Here is a 14,714-nt window from a genome sequence, read left to right as displayed (position 1 = left end):
GAATGAAAGATTAAAATGGAAAAGTCTTCAAGTATATAACAGTTTTTGTAGGTATTAAGATTATCAATGATGTATCTTATTCCTGATTATTTTGTATTTTACAAAAGGTTCTCTAATAAATATAAATTACATTGGAAAAGAAAACTGCTTTGTGCCAGGCATTGTTATAAATGCTTTACATTTACTACTTCACTTAATCCTCACAATAGAACTTGGAATGAAGTAATATTATTATTTCCATTTCACAGATGAGAAATTCAGAGACAAAAAATTCTGTGAAGTTCATAAAGTTAGTAAGTGTTGGGTTTTTTCTAACACAAGCTTTCTTCCCATAAAGGCTGCTTCTTAAACACTGTATTATTATCTCTCAGTATGTACTGAAACATTGTTTCTTCATTCCAACTTAAACACCTTCTCACTTTGGGGCAATAATAGTCTGAAGATCCCCATTCTAGTCCCTGGTTAGGCCTCTAGTTACCTACAAGGTTTCAGTACACTTACTCTTCTAGACTTAATTTTCTTAAAGTGTGAAACTAGTAATTTAAATTAGATAATCTCTGAGGACCCTCCAGTCTAAGATTTTGTGATAGCACAATCTTATTAGACAATTATTTCTAAGGTATCATGAAATTAAAAATTTACCATTTAATTGCAAGATTAATAGGGAATAAAAAGGGCTCATCTCCTCTGGGTAAATAACAAGGATCAAGATTTCTGGATCCTATAATAAAAGTATGTTTAGTTTTGTGAAAAACTGCCCAACTTGTCTCCCTAAGCAGCTGTACCATTTTGCATTCCTACCAGTAACGAATGAGAGGCTCCACACTGTCCCTAGCACGTGGTGTGTCAGTGTTCCAGATTTTGGCCATTCTAATAGGCCTGGAGTGGTATCTCACTGTGGATTTAATTTGCATTTCCTTGATAGCACATGATGTGGAGCTGATGCTTATTTTTCATCATATATCTTCTTTGGAGAGATGTCAGTTAAGGCCTTCAATTAAATTCTATTTCTTGATAGGGTTGTTTTCTTATTGCTGAGTTTGTTAATTTTGGATAATAGTCGTTTATCAGATATGTTGCAAATATTTTCTCCCAGTCTGTGTTTTGTCTTTTCATTCTCTTGAGTATTGAGATATTTTCATCTTTTTTTTCTTCTTATGTTGAAAACACAGAGATGAGTCACAATGTCCTGGTTTGTTTCTTTTTTTTTTTTTTTAATAGATCTTTACTGGAGTATAATTGCTTCACAATACTGTGTTAGTTTCTGTTGCACAACAAAGTGAATCAGCCACATGTATACATATATTCCCATATCCCCTCCCTCTTGAGCCTCCCTCCCACCCTCCCTATCCCACCTCACTAGGTCATCACAAAGCACCAAGTTGATCTCCCTGTGCTATGCTGCTGCTTCCCATTAGCTAACTATTTTACACTTGGTAGTGTATATATGTCGATGCCACTCTCTCACTTCGTCCCAGCTTACCCTTCCCCCTGCCCTGTGTCCTCAAGTACATTCTCTGTGTCTATGTCTTTATTCCTGCCTTACCACTAGGTTCAGCAGTACCTTTTTTTTTTTTTTTTAGATTCCATACATATGCATTAGCATACAGTATTTGTTTTTCTCTTTCTGAGTTACTTCACTCTGTATGACAGACTCCAGGTCCATCTACCTCACCACAAATAACTCAATTTTGTTTCTTTTTATGGCTGAGTAATATTCCATTGTATATATGTACCACAACTTCTTTATCCATGCATCTGTCAATGGACATTTAGGTTGCTTCCATGTCCTAGCTATTGTAAATAGTGCTGCAATGAACACTGTGGTACATGTCTCTTTTTGAATTATGGTTTTTTCAGGGTATATGCCCAGTAGTGGGATTGCTGGATCATATGGCAGTTCTATTTTTAGTTTTTTAAGGAAACTCTATACTGTTCTCCATAGTGGTTGTATCAATTTATATTCCCACCAACAGTGCAGGAGGGTTCCTTTTTCACCACACCCTTTCCAGCATTTATTGTTTCTAGATTTTTTTGATAATGGCCATTCTGACCGGTGTGAGGTGATACCTTATTGTAGCTTTGATTTGCATTTCTCTAATATTAGTGATGTTACGCATCTTTTCATGTGTCTCTTGGCCATCTGTATGTCTTCTTTGGTGAAATGTCTATTTAGGTCTTCTGCCCATTTTTTAATTGGATTATTTGTTTTTTTGATATTGAGCTCCATGAGCTGTTTGTATATTTTGGAAATTAATCCTTTGTCCGTTGTTTCATTTGCAAATATTTTCTCCCATTCGGAGGGTTGTCCTTTCGACTTATGGTTTCCTTTGCTGTGCAAAAGCTTTTAAGTTTAATTAGGTCCCATTTGTTTATTTCTGTTTTTATTTTCATTACTCTAGGAGGAGGGTCAAAAAAGATCTTGCTGTTGTTTATGTCAAAGAATGTTTCTTCTATGTTTTCCTCTAAGAGTTTGATAGTGTCTGGTCTTACATTTAGGTCTTTGATCCATTTGGAGTTTATTTTTGTGTATGGTCTTAGGAAATGTTCTAATTTCATCCTTTTACATGTAGCTGTTCAGTTCTCCCAGCACCACTTATTGAAGAGGCTGTCTTTTCTCCATTGTATGTTCTTGCCTCCTTTGTCATAAATTATGTGGCCATATGTGCATGGGTTTATCTCTGGGCTTTCTATCCTTTACCATTGATCTGTATTTCTGTTTTTGTGCCAGTACCATACTGTCTTGATTACTGTAGCTTTATAGCATAGTTTGAAGTCAGGGAGCCTGATTCCTCCAGCTCCATTTTTCTTTCTCAAGATGGCTTGGGCTATTTAGGGTCTTTTGTGTTTCCATACGAATTGTAAAATTTGTTCTTTTAATTCGGTGAAGAATAACATTGGTAGTTTGATAGGGATTGCACTGAATCTGTAGATTGCTTTGGGTAGTATAGTCATTTTCACAATATTGATTCTTCCAATCCAAGAACATGTTATATTTCTCCAACTGTTTATGTGATCTTTGATTTCTTTCATCAGTGTTTTATAGTTTTCTGAGTACAAGTCTTTTGCCTCCTTAGGTAGGTTTATTCCTAGGTATATTATTCTTTTTGTTGCAGTGGTGAATAGGACTGTTTTCTTAATTTCTCTTTCTGATTATTCACTGTTAGTGTATAGGAATGCCAGAGATTTCCTAGCATTAATTTTGTATCCTGCAACCTTACCAAATTCATTGATTAGTTCTAGTAGTTTTCTGGTGGCATCTTTAGGATTGTCTACGTATAGCATCATGTCATCTGCAAACAGTGACAGTTTTACTTCTACTTTTCCAATTTGTATTCCTTTTATTTCTTGTTCTTCTCTGACTGCCGTGCCTAGGACTTCCACGACTATGTTGAATAAGAGTGGCGAGAGTGGACATCCTTGTCTTGTTCCTATCTTAGTGGAAATGCTTTCAGTTTTTCACCATTGAGTATGATGTTTGCTCTGTGTTTGTCGTATATGGCCTTTATTCTGTTGAGATAGGTTCCCTCTATGCCCATTTTCTGGAGAGTTTTAAACACTCAAAATTACTAAGAGAAACTGAAAGGAAAGTTTAAATGAGCTATTGTCTCACTACTTTCCAATAGCTGACCTAGACCTCAAAAATAAATTCTTAAAATATTTTGGCAAGAAATGCAATATGAGATTTCCATTTAGAAATATTTGCTTGAAGCCAGGGAAGGTCGTTTACAGCATGTTGTTATGATTGGGACTCTGCAGTCAGATTGCCTGAGTTCAAATCCTATTTTATACTTAATATTGTATAGATTTTGCTACTTTATTCTGCTTCGGTGTGTATTATGTTTCCTATGTTAAATTTGGATAATTCTACTCCTATGTCATAGCACTGTCAGGATTAAATGAGTTAATTTGTATATGAAGAATGTCAAATAAGACCCGGTATATAATAAGGCTTTATTTACTTAATGTTAGTTAATGTGGTGATTCTGCTGATTTGCTGATGTTGCTGCTACCATATAGAATTTTAAGGAGAAAAGAAAATTTATCTAAAATATATTCTGAAGTTCAGAATACCACAGTCAATGCTGCTTCATGTAGAAAAATCCAGGAAGCAGCTTTACTAGATATATGTTCCATGTGTGTACATGTGTGTGTTGAGAGAAGGGGTTATGACTGCCCAATCTCTGGACATTAAAGTCAATATAAAAGCAATCTAGGTGTCAATATACCTTGAAAAACCTCATACAGTCAGGTGAATATTAATTTGCTTCTCTAGAGACAGTAACCCTCTCTTTAGGAGAAGCTCTAAAGCTCTGAAACATTGCTCTGTTAACTACTAGAGAAAAAAAAACTGACAATTTATTATTACTTTATGGTCATTTGTACGTGGGTTCATTTATTTTCTGTAGTTCAAGTCAGAAACATGATGAATACGAATTTGTTTCTCTATAGAGGGTAAGCCTCTCTTTAGGAGAAATGTTAAAGCTCTAAAACTACCTTGTTAACTATGAGATAAAAAGCTTACTATTATTACTTTATGGTCATTTGTGCATGGGTTCATTTGTTTTCAGTAGTTCAAGTCAGAATTATGATGATGAATGATGATCTTTCATAGCTATTGGTTTCTGAGTATCTATTACACACCATTTTCTTTTATGATTTTTTTCTAATTTTTATACAAAGCTTCCTCTTACATACTACACTTTAAATGGCCATGTCTATTATTGTCCTATTAATTTTAAAGATGGGGAGATTGGGGCTTTTACAGAGAGTTACCATCTATAGATTCAGGGCTAGTAAAGAATGTGACTTAACTAGGATTTGATCTCACTGTTCCTGACCAGTCTCAAGAATTGGAGCTGAGCCTGTGTCTTTGTAGAATCTGAGAAATTTTAATATATGAGCCATAATATTAATTTTAATTAAATGTACTAAATCTGGGACTTTGTCATAGATGTATATGGCTCAAAAATAACTTGTTTTCCAAATGCTAGCCACAAATTTATGCCATACCATGTGGCTCTCTTTTTTAATAAGATGGTGAAATTCCATATACAGTGGAATTTTGTGGGGTCTTTAGGTCTAAATAAATAAAAGATAATAAAAATGGGAATCAAAATATTGCAAACATTAGGTTATATAATTCTGAGCAAACCTTTCTTTATTAAATATTTATTCTCCCTTATCCTTTTACACAGTTTGCTTTGAAACAATTGGCAAAAATTATAATCTTCAAGTCTATGGTATAAAATTTCAGTTATGTTCATAGATGAAGTATTTTTGAATAACGCATTCATGGAAAATATTGAGTTCCAACTCAATGGTGCCGCCTTTTACACAAACAGAAGGAATATGACTATGTGGGTGTTAGTGGTGCCACAGCGTTTACTATGCTAATTACTCCAGGAAAACCATAGCAGAAGGAAAAAAATCTTGCTTACTTGAACAGAATCAAGTTCTTCTTCAAACTATTTTGGTATGAACACCTGCCACGCCATTGCTGACTACTAAAATACGCATATATCTTATTCCACTGGAATAAAATCTTCTCAGGGCAAGGATGATCATAGATAGAGATCTTTCTATTTCCAGGACTTAGCTCCATGTTTACATATAGTTTTCTTAATTTAGTAACTAAGTAAATAATATAGCTATGTTTCATATAAGCTGGAGGAGTCTCTTTCATCACCCAGGCGAGAGAAGATAAAAATCTATTTTTTCTTGAGTGCCTGTTTATTCTTGTGATGTATAGTTCACATTGAGGATAAACAGGACATATATATATATATATATATATATATATATATATATATATATATATATATATGATGTATTTACATTCAGATGCTGTTACAGTACATTCTAATCATATAAAGTAAATAAGGTACTTTACTCAACATAATAACAGTTAAACATACTGCTTCAATGTATATAAACTAATGCATGTTCACTAAATTGAAGTTTTTATAAAAACTTGTAACTTTTTTTGGGCTTCCCTGGTGGTGCAGTGGTTGAGAGTCTGCCTGCCAGTGCAGGGGACACGGGTTCGAGCCCTGGTCTGGGAGGATCCCACATGCCGCGGAGCAACTGGGCCCGTGAGCCACAACTACTGAGCCTGAGCGTCTGGAGCCTATGCTCCGCAACAAGAGAGGCCGTGATAGTGAGAGGCCCGCGCACCGCGATGAAGAGTGGCCCCCGCTTGCCGCAACTAGAGAAAGCCCTCGCACAGAAACGAAGACCCAACACAGCCATAAATAAATAAAATTAATTAATTAAAAAAAAAACTTGTAAGTTTTTTTTAAACAATCAGCCTAAAATCTTCAGAAATGTATTAGCTTCTCACAGATCACTTTAGAGCTTATTTAAATATTAACCTAGACAACAAATTTTTCATCTTCAAAAGCTTCCTAATGGTGCTGAACTTTATATATTCAAACTAATTTGGAAAAAACAGAAACTTCAGGTCCAGGCTAGCATGGGCCTGCATGCTGCTGATTACTGTGGATTTAAAAACAAATGCCATCTCAAAAAATAAATAAATAAATAAATAAAATAAATGCCATCACTTAATAGATCATATAGACTTTCCAATCCACCACTTACTGGAATCTCACAATACATTTGTGAAGTCATCTAGGTATTTTTTACCCCCATTTTACAATTCAGGAATATTTACTCATAGAAACTGCTTAAGAGTCAGAGTCAGGAACAAAATTCATGCTTTAGACTCCAGATTGGACTCACTTTCCACTATACCACTTTAAATAATTAGGATGATTGTCCCAGAACCAAGAGCTAAATAATATACTCTATAAACTACCATAGGATAAATGAAGCCTCTTAAACATCCTTAGGAAATCTTCTCTTTTAAAAGAGATTGGTGTTCACTGTGAACAAATAAACTGGTAAATCCCAAGGGAAAAACAGAATTACAGCAAAATTCTAAACTCTTTACTTCTCTTCCCTTTCTCACCACTCTCTTTTACAGAAACATCAGAACTCCTCAAATATTCACATGTGGACTGAACAGAAACAAGGAGAATATGGAAATTGCATCCATTCCAAGAGAAATTATTTTCCCTTTCTAATGGCTCATTCACTCACAAGATTTCTTATAATTTTAAGAAATTTCTGAAGATAATACCTAACCATAAATATAGATAAAACAATATTTATACCTAAAATGGTGACCTTCATTATGCTGACAGAGTTTGAATATTGCTGAAGAATATTATGAAAGGTGGTTTTACATAATCTCCTACAGATTCTTGCTATGAAATCTCGGTTTGATTCTTACTATGACTCAGAAGTATTTTCAACCATCCCTAATTGGCATTCCCCAGCAGCATTTCCAAACCTTTTCCACTCTCCACTTCACTTCCGCAATGTTCCACTGCCTTAAGTATTATTGAGATGATTATAACCACTTCCTGTGAATTTCCTCAACTTTCCTTCTCCATATCAATAAAATGATTGTTTCCTTAGGTCAAAGTTCAAGATTTACTAAATCTTTTTAACACCTTACTAAGCCAAATTGCTTTTATAAATTTCTTTCCCACCCCCCTGAGATTTTTTCTACTCAATTCAAAAATACCCCCATGTGTTCACATTCAATGTTTCACTAAATTCTAGCTATTCATATACATATAACTTCACCATCAAACACTGAATAAAGACTCTACTGCTGTTGTTCACTCCTTCCCATCCACTTGCTCCTTACTGCTTGTGCTGGTCTACCATTAATACCACAAACACTGTAAAGAAACTTCTCTGTATAATTTAATCAGGGGTTCTTCATCTCTAGAATCCATGGACTTGGTACAGCCCATATCCAAACAACATTTAATGACAGTTAAGATAACCACCCCCCATTGGGAGATTGGGATTGACATGTATACACTGATGTGTATAAAATGGATGACTAATAAGAACCTGTTGTATAAAAAAATAAATAAAATTAAATTAAAATATTAAAAAAAAAGTGGGTCAAACTATAAATTTAATTTATGTGGGGCCTTGTGATACAGACCCAAAGCAAAGGTAAAAAAAAAAAAAAAAAAAAGATAACCATCCCCCCAAAGAAGGATTTTCTCCTCAGGGATAATGATCTCTACTGGTTCCTCTTTCAATTTCAAACTTGTTCTTTCTTTATTTCCTTTTTTCACAAAATATAAGTATTTGCAATGATACATCAATTTGTTTCTCTCCTCCCCTCTATTCCTCTTTGGTAATCTCATCCCATATCAGCTTTAACTTTCACCTCCAGACAAAGTGATGTTAAACCATTGCTCCATCCTTTCTCTATAGAGCCCCAGTGCCACTTTTCAGTTATATCCTGAAACATATATTCAGACAGGGGTTAAAATTCCAACTCTGACACTTATTAGTTATTTAATTTTGGTTAAAGTTGACTAACCTCACCACCTTGTTTTTCTAATATATACAAAGGCCTGTGTGAGGAGTAACTAAATAATTTATGTAAAACTCATATGACTATGCCTTAACATACTAAGAATTCAGTAAGTGCTAGCTACTGTTTACACTTACTTACCCTATATGTCTTACTTTTTATGTTCCTTATTTCTATTAATTTTATATTTGTCTAGTTCCAAAGGCCAAAAGCTAGGAATCTTCTTTGATTTTCTTCCTTGTACTGGCCCCAGAATTATAGTAAGGTCCAAGTCTTCCAGCGGCATAGCTTCATAGCAGTTCACTTTTCCCCCTTCCCATTATAGCTATCCTAGTCAGATAACTTATTACCTCCCATTTAGACAATTTCAACAGATTTCCAACTGCTTTCCTGATTTCAGTTTCTTGACCTCTAGTCTATCATTTATATATTGTGGGATGCTGTTTTCTTTCCTAACGTAGATATACATAAATATACAATCATTCCATGACTCAAACCTTCTCATTCTTTGTTATTTCCTAAGATATTAAATTCATAAACATTAGTTTGATATTCAAAACCTATTACCAGCTCATTTTAATTTACTATGCCAACCTTTTCTGGTCCTTAAAATAGATAAGGTTCCACAAACTAAATTATTGGTTTTTCCCTACCCAGAGTCTACTTTTCTGATACTCTTCTCTCCTTCTGAAATACCCTAATAAATGAATTTCATATACTCCCTACCATTAATTTTTTAGCTAAAATGATACTTCCTCTATAAAATCTTAATCTTATGATCTAAAGTTCTCTATCCCTACTATAAAAGGGGGAGGGATGATGTGGAACTTCATAAATGACAAAGTGTGAAGCTCAGCAAATCTCCCCCAAAAGCAATGATAAAACTGGACAAAATTGACCAAAATTTTTTTTCAGCGTTCTTAAATCTAACCAAAGGCATACAACAAATTGAAAATCACTTATTCAAAAAAACAAACAAACAAACTACTGAACATTATATAAGAAGAGTAAGTCCATGGCATTTTAGCCTCACCCCCAACCCCACTCCTCAGTTCCATTGGAAAGGCAGTTCTAGCAGCTAGGGAAGGACATGAAAACCAAAAGCTTCCATGCCAGGGGGTTGAGGATTTGATTCGGAGTGGTATGTGGGGAAAAAAATCATACTTATAGGCAGTAGAGAAAATGATAACAATCTAGGTATCAAACAATTAAGGAAGGTCAATACCTTACAAACCTGAGGTTGCAATACAAGTTTGATCAAGCAACAGACCAGAAGACTAGCCAGACATTTAACAAGGCTATCTGGGGAATAAAAGAGTCATCGTGGGCCTTGATAAACTCCCATAAATCCTATAAATTTCCTCAACGTGATAAAAGGCCTCTATGGAAAATAAACAGTTAACTCATACTCAAATGTGAATGACAAAATGTTCTCCATCTAACACTGGAAACAGGAAGGGTTTTCTTGCCTCAAAATTATATTCAACATTGTATTAGAGGTTCTAAGCAGTGTAATCATTAAAATAGATTTTTTTTTAATAAATAAAATTTTAAAAGCCATCTAGATTAGAAAGGGAGGATTAAAACTTTTCATTTGCATAACATAATCTTGTTTGTAGAAAATCCAAAGGAATACATGAAAAACTTTTGAGTTCCTCAAGGCCACAGGTGACCAGCTCAAAAAAAAAAAAAAAAAAAAAAAAATATATATATATATATATATGTATATAAATTATTTTTATATATTAGGAAGAACAAACTGAAAATAAAATACAGGAAATGATTCCATTCACAGTATCATGAAACTGAATAATATCCTAAGGAAGAAATTAAAAGCATAAGACTTGTACAGTGAAAAGCAAAAAATACTATTAAAATAATAAAACATATTATTATTATATTAAAATCATTACATTCTAAAAAATGGAGATACATTCTACGCTCATGAAATAGAAGACTCAATATTCTTAAGATGGCAACCTTTTTCAAATTGACCTATAGATTTAACACAACCCTTGTTGATTTCCCAGAAAGCTGTTTTGAAGAAATTAAAAGCTGATCCTAATATTTATATAAAATGAGAAGGACACAATAGTCAAATATAAGTTTGAAAAAAGAGGAAAAAGAATTTACTCAATTTCAAAACTTACTGTAAGTCTACAATATGTTACTGGCATAAGTACAGGCATATAGATCAAGTGAACAGGATTGAAAGTTCAGAAATAAACCTATATGTTTACGGTCAACTGATTTTCAACAAAGGGGCCAAGGCTACTCAATGAAGGAAAGGATAATCTTTCTATGAAATAGAGTAGGCAAACTGTATATTCACATGCCAAAATACTGTCTCATACCACACTCAAATACAAATACAAAATTGCTCCTAGGCCTAAATATAAGGAAATAAATATATAAAATTTTAAGAAGAAAGCAGGAAAAAATCATAGTGACCTTGAATTATTCAGAGAGTTCTTAGATATGATGTCAGAAGCAAGATACTTAAAAGAAAAAAATTGATAAACTGAACTTCAACAAATTAAAATTTGCACTTCAAAAAGTACCATTCAGAAGAGAGGGAAAAAAGACTGGGAGAAAATATCTGCAAGCCATATATCTGATAAAGAACTTTTATCAAGTATATATATAAAGAATATTTAAAGTTAAATAATCATAAAATCTAATTAAATACAAATAAGATTTGGACAAACACTTTATCAAAGAAATTATACAGATGGCCAGTAAGCACAGGAAAAGATACTCAGTATCATTAATCGTTAGAGAAACAGAAATTTAAACCTTAATTAGATACCACTTTATATGTTTCACAAAACTGACAAGGATGTGAAGAAACTAGACTCCTCATACATTGCTGGAGGGAATGTAAAACTGTACACATCTTGGAAAACAGTTGCACAGTTACTTAGGAAGTTAAACATTAATTTACCATATGACTGAGCATTCCCCTTCCAAGATATCTACCCAAGAAAAATGTTATGAACTGAATGTTTCTATCCCTCCAAAATCTGAGTGTTGAAGCCCTCAACCCTCAGTGTGACTGCATTTTTGAGATGGAGCCTCTAAGAACGTAATTAAGGTTAAATGAGGCCACAGGGGTGGGGCCTGATCTGAAAGGATTAGTGTCCTTAAACAAAGAGACACCAAAGACCTTGCTTTTTCTCTCCCTCCATGCACACACAAAGAATAGGACATGTGAGCATACAGGAAGAAGGCAGCAACCCAAGAGTGTTCTCATCAGACACCAACACTACTAGAAGTTTTATCCTGCTGCCCAGAACTGTGAAAAAATAAATTTCTGTTCTTTAAGTCACCTAGTCTGCGGTGTTTTGTTACAGCAGTCCAAGCAGATTATGACTCAAAATAAAATATATATGTCCTTACAATGACTTTTACATAAATATCCATAGTAGCATTTTTCATAATAATCAAAAAGTGCAAACAATCCAAAGTCTCTTAACTTTTGAGTGGAAAAACAAAAATGTGATATTTCTACAATGGAAAATTATTCATCATTGGAAGAAATATATTCTTGATACATGCTACAACATGTATGAACATCTAAAACTCCTTCTAAGTGAAAGATGTCAGACACAAAAGACTACATATTGTCTAATTTCATTGACATCAGATGCCTGGAAGCAATAAATCTGTAGAAACAGATCTGCGGTTGGCTGGGGCTGATGTGGGAATGGGGACTGACTGATTGCAAATGTGCATGAGGGATTTTGTTGGTGATGGAAATGCTGTAAAAACTGGATTTTGGTAATGGTTGCACAACTCTGTAAATTTACTACTAATAACTGAATCGTCATTTAAAATAGATGGATTTTATGATATGTAAATTATACCTCACTGCATCTGTTGGAGGAGGAGGAAGAAGAGGAGGAGGAGAAGCAGAAGCAAAAAGGAAGACAGACACAACTGTGGTGGCAAAAAAACAGAAGTGGAGTATTTGGTTCCTCAACATTGGGTATCCTCCCCAGGGTAGCAGGAGCAGTAGAATATCGGTCTCATATGGTAAGATGTTTATGGAGGTACTTATAATTGTTATGCTAAGGTTTAAGCTACTGGAACAAGGAAGACCCAAAGAGGGTAGGTTTAAATAAGATAGGGGGTCATGCTAATATATAACAGTTCATGCAGGGCAGCTCTGCTCTACAGGAGAGCCAGGTTCCTTCTGTCTCATTCCTCTGAAACCTGCTAGTGCATAGTCCTTACCAGCATGGTGAGAGCTGGGTCACAGACACAGCAATATTCCAGTTCATTGAAAGGGGAGAAGTGTTGTCTAGGGCAAGTAACTTGTCTTTAAGTTGGAAACGACTTGTAACTTGTCCATACTTCCACTCACATTCTATTGGCCTTCTATATAACTGCAAGGAAACCTTGAAAATGTAGTTCTATTGGGGGTGGGGGGTATGGATCCACCTAAAACTGCTACCGTGGAAGAGGAGAAGAATCTATTTTGAACAGTTTAATACAGTGGATGAAAACAGTTTATTCAACTTATGGTAACAGATAATAGCAATAATCCATACAAACTGTTGATGGTGAAGAGATTAAGCTTAAGTAACTAGCAGGTACACTGACTCTCTTCACAAGCCTGCTGACAGGGTTTCTACACACAACAGAAAGTCAGACAGGCTGCATCTATAATGTGTGGAGATAGGTGGCTGGCATCAATCCTAGGGCTGAAGTTCAAATAAGGGCTTCAATTTACAAAACAAATTTGCAAAAACCAGGCAGGGCCTGAAGATGTAAGAGACTACAGGTACTGGCCAGATAATTTACATGTAGTTACAAAAATAAAATAGGTCCACAATTAATGGAAATCAGGTATTAACGTGGTCCTGAGAAGACAGGCGAATTTGAGTTGCTGATATTATTACCAGAACCTGTACACACTCTCTGCCATCCCGAGGGGCCCACATCACCTGCTCCCTGTCATCTTTCAGGTCTGCTCAAAATCATCTCCTTAGAGAGCTCTTTTCCTGACTGTTCTCCTTAAAATGATACCCCTAACTTCATCATCGTTATCCCTCTTATGCTGCTTCATTTAAAAAATTTTTTCATACCAACTCTTCAACCTGAAATTGTATATATAATTTGTTGTTCCCTCAACTAGAATATACATTCCAAGAGAGCAAGATATTTATGTTTTCACTACTATACTATGAGTTCCTAAAATAATTCCTAGCTCAGAGTAGACATTCAATAAATATTATCAAATAAATTGAATGAACGCACATACATTAGCAGCACAGCAAGGTTGGCAACAAAGCTGAGATGATGTCAAATTACTTCAAATGTACTGTTATGTTTGGTACCAAATACTGGGGTCACACTGAACATGCAGTAAACAAACAATTATTTCTAGCTGTGGGTGAGGAAGAAAGTAAAAATATAAAACTAAGATCAGCACTCCTAGAAATCCCGTAACACTTCATTTTACTGCTACTGAGAACTTTATAATTGATTACACTTTGCTTCACAATTGCTTATATATATGTTAATGTTACTTATGTCTGTTACTTGCTAAACATAAGATACTTGAAGCTAGAAACCACATTGATTCCTCTTGATATCTCTTTCAGCAATAATTATAGTATTTTGCAAATTAAAAGCTCTTAATAATATTTATTTAGATGGAAAAATAAATTAATCAATAATTAACAAACAATGAATGCTGATTTTCACAGATTGCAGAGCATTTTTTATTCAAATAAACAAGCTTCATTGGCTACTTTAATAATATGACCAATAAAAAAATATTTTTAATTTAAAACAACTACCTCACTTAAAGAAAAAGAAAAGAGAGTAATCACAGACTGTGCATATAAAAGAACCACAAAACAGGATATCATTATTCTTCACCTACTTCTGTCCACCTCGGTTAGGAAACAATCCATGTTTTCATGTAACAGCACAGTGCCATGACACTCTGAGTTACAGCACACAATGCCAAATGTGTAGTAAAAATCCTCTGAGAGCATTAGTCAATGCATATGCATAACACTTTTATATTATAAAACTTGAGGGCTTATCTCTTTCTTTAATGTGAAAAGCAATTACTCTTCTGTAGATGTGGAATAATTATTTTAAAAATATCACTTGCTCTTAAAACACAGCGGAGGCATTGTGCTTTTGAAGCAGCCACTTTGAGCTCAAATCATTTTCAGTACTTCTGCTGCATTACCAAAAAAAAAAAAAAAAACACTAAGACTTTGCTATATGAAGGCTGATGTCATTATTAATGTCTTTATTCATGCTTAATTTTACTTGCTGAATC

At 34.3% G+C, this 14,714-nt stretch overlaps 1 protein-coding gene across 2 annotated transcripts in view; it reads right to left on the bottom strand.

The window, feature by feature from the left end:
- Nucleotides 1-14,714, bottom strand: part of GRID2 (glutamate ionotropic receptor delta type subunit 2) — a 1,428,522-nt gene that overhangs the window by 1,127,719 nt on the left and 286,089 nt on the right. The gene's annotated exons all lie outside the window — the stretch shown is intronic.

Source organism: Balaenoptera acutorostrata, chromosome 5 (genome assembly GCF_949987535.1).
Source record: "Balaenoptera acutorostrata chromosome 5, mBalAcu1.1, whole genome shotgun sequence".
NCBI lineage: Eukaryota > Metazoa > Chordata > Mammalia > Artiodactyla > Balaenopteridae > Balaenoptera > Balaenoptera acutorostrata.
Note: the sequence above shows the minus strand (reverse complement) of the source record. Positions and strands in the feature narration are given on the sequence as shown.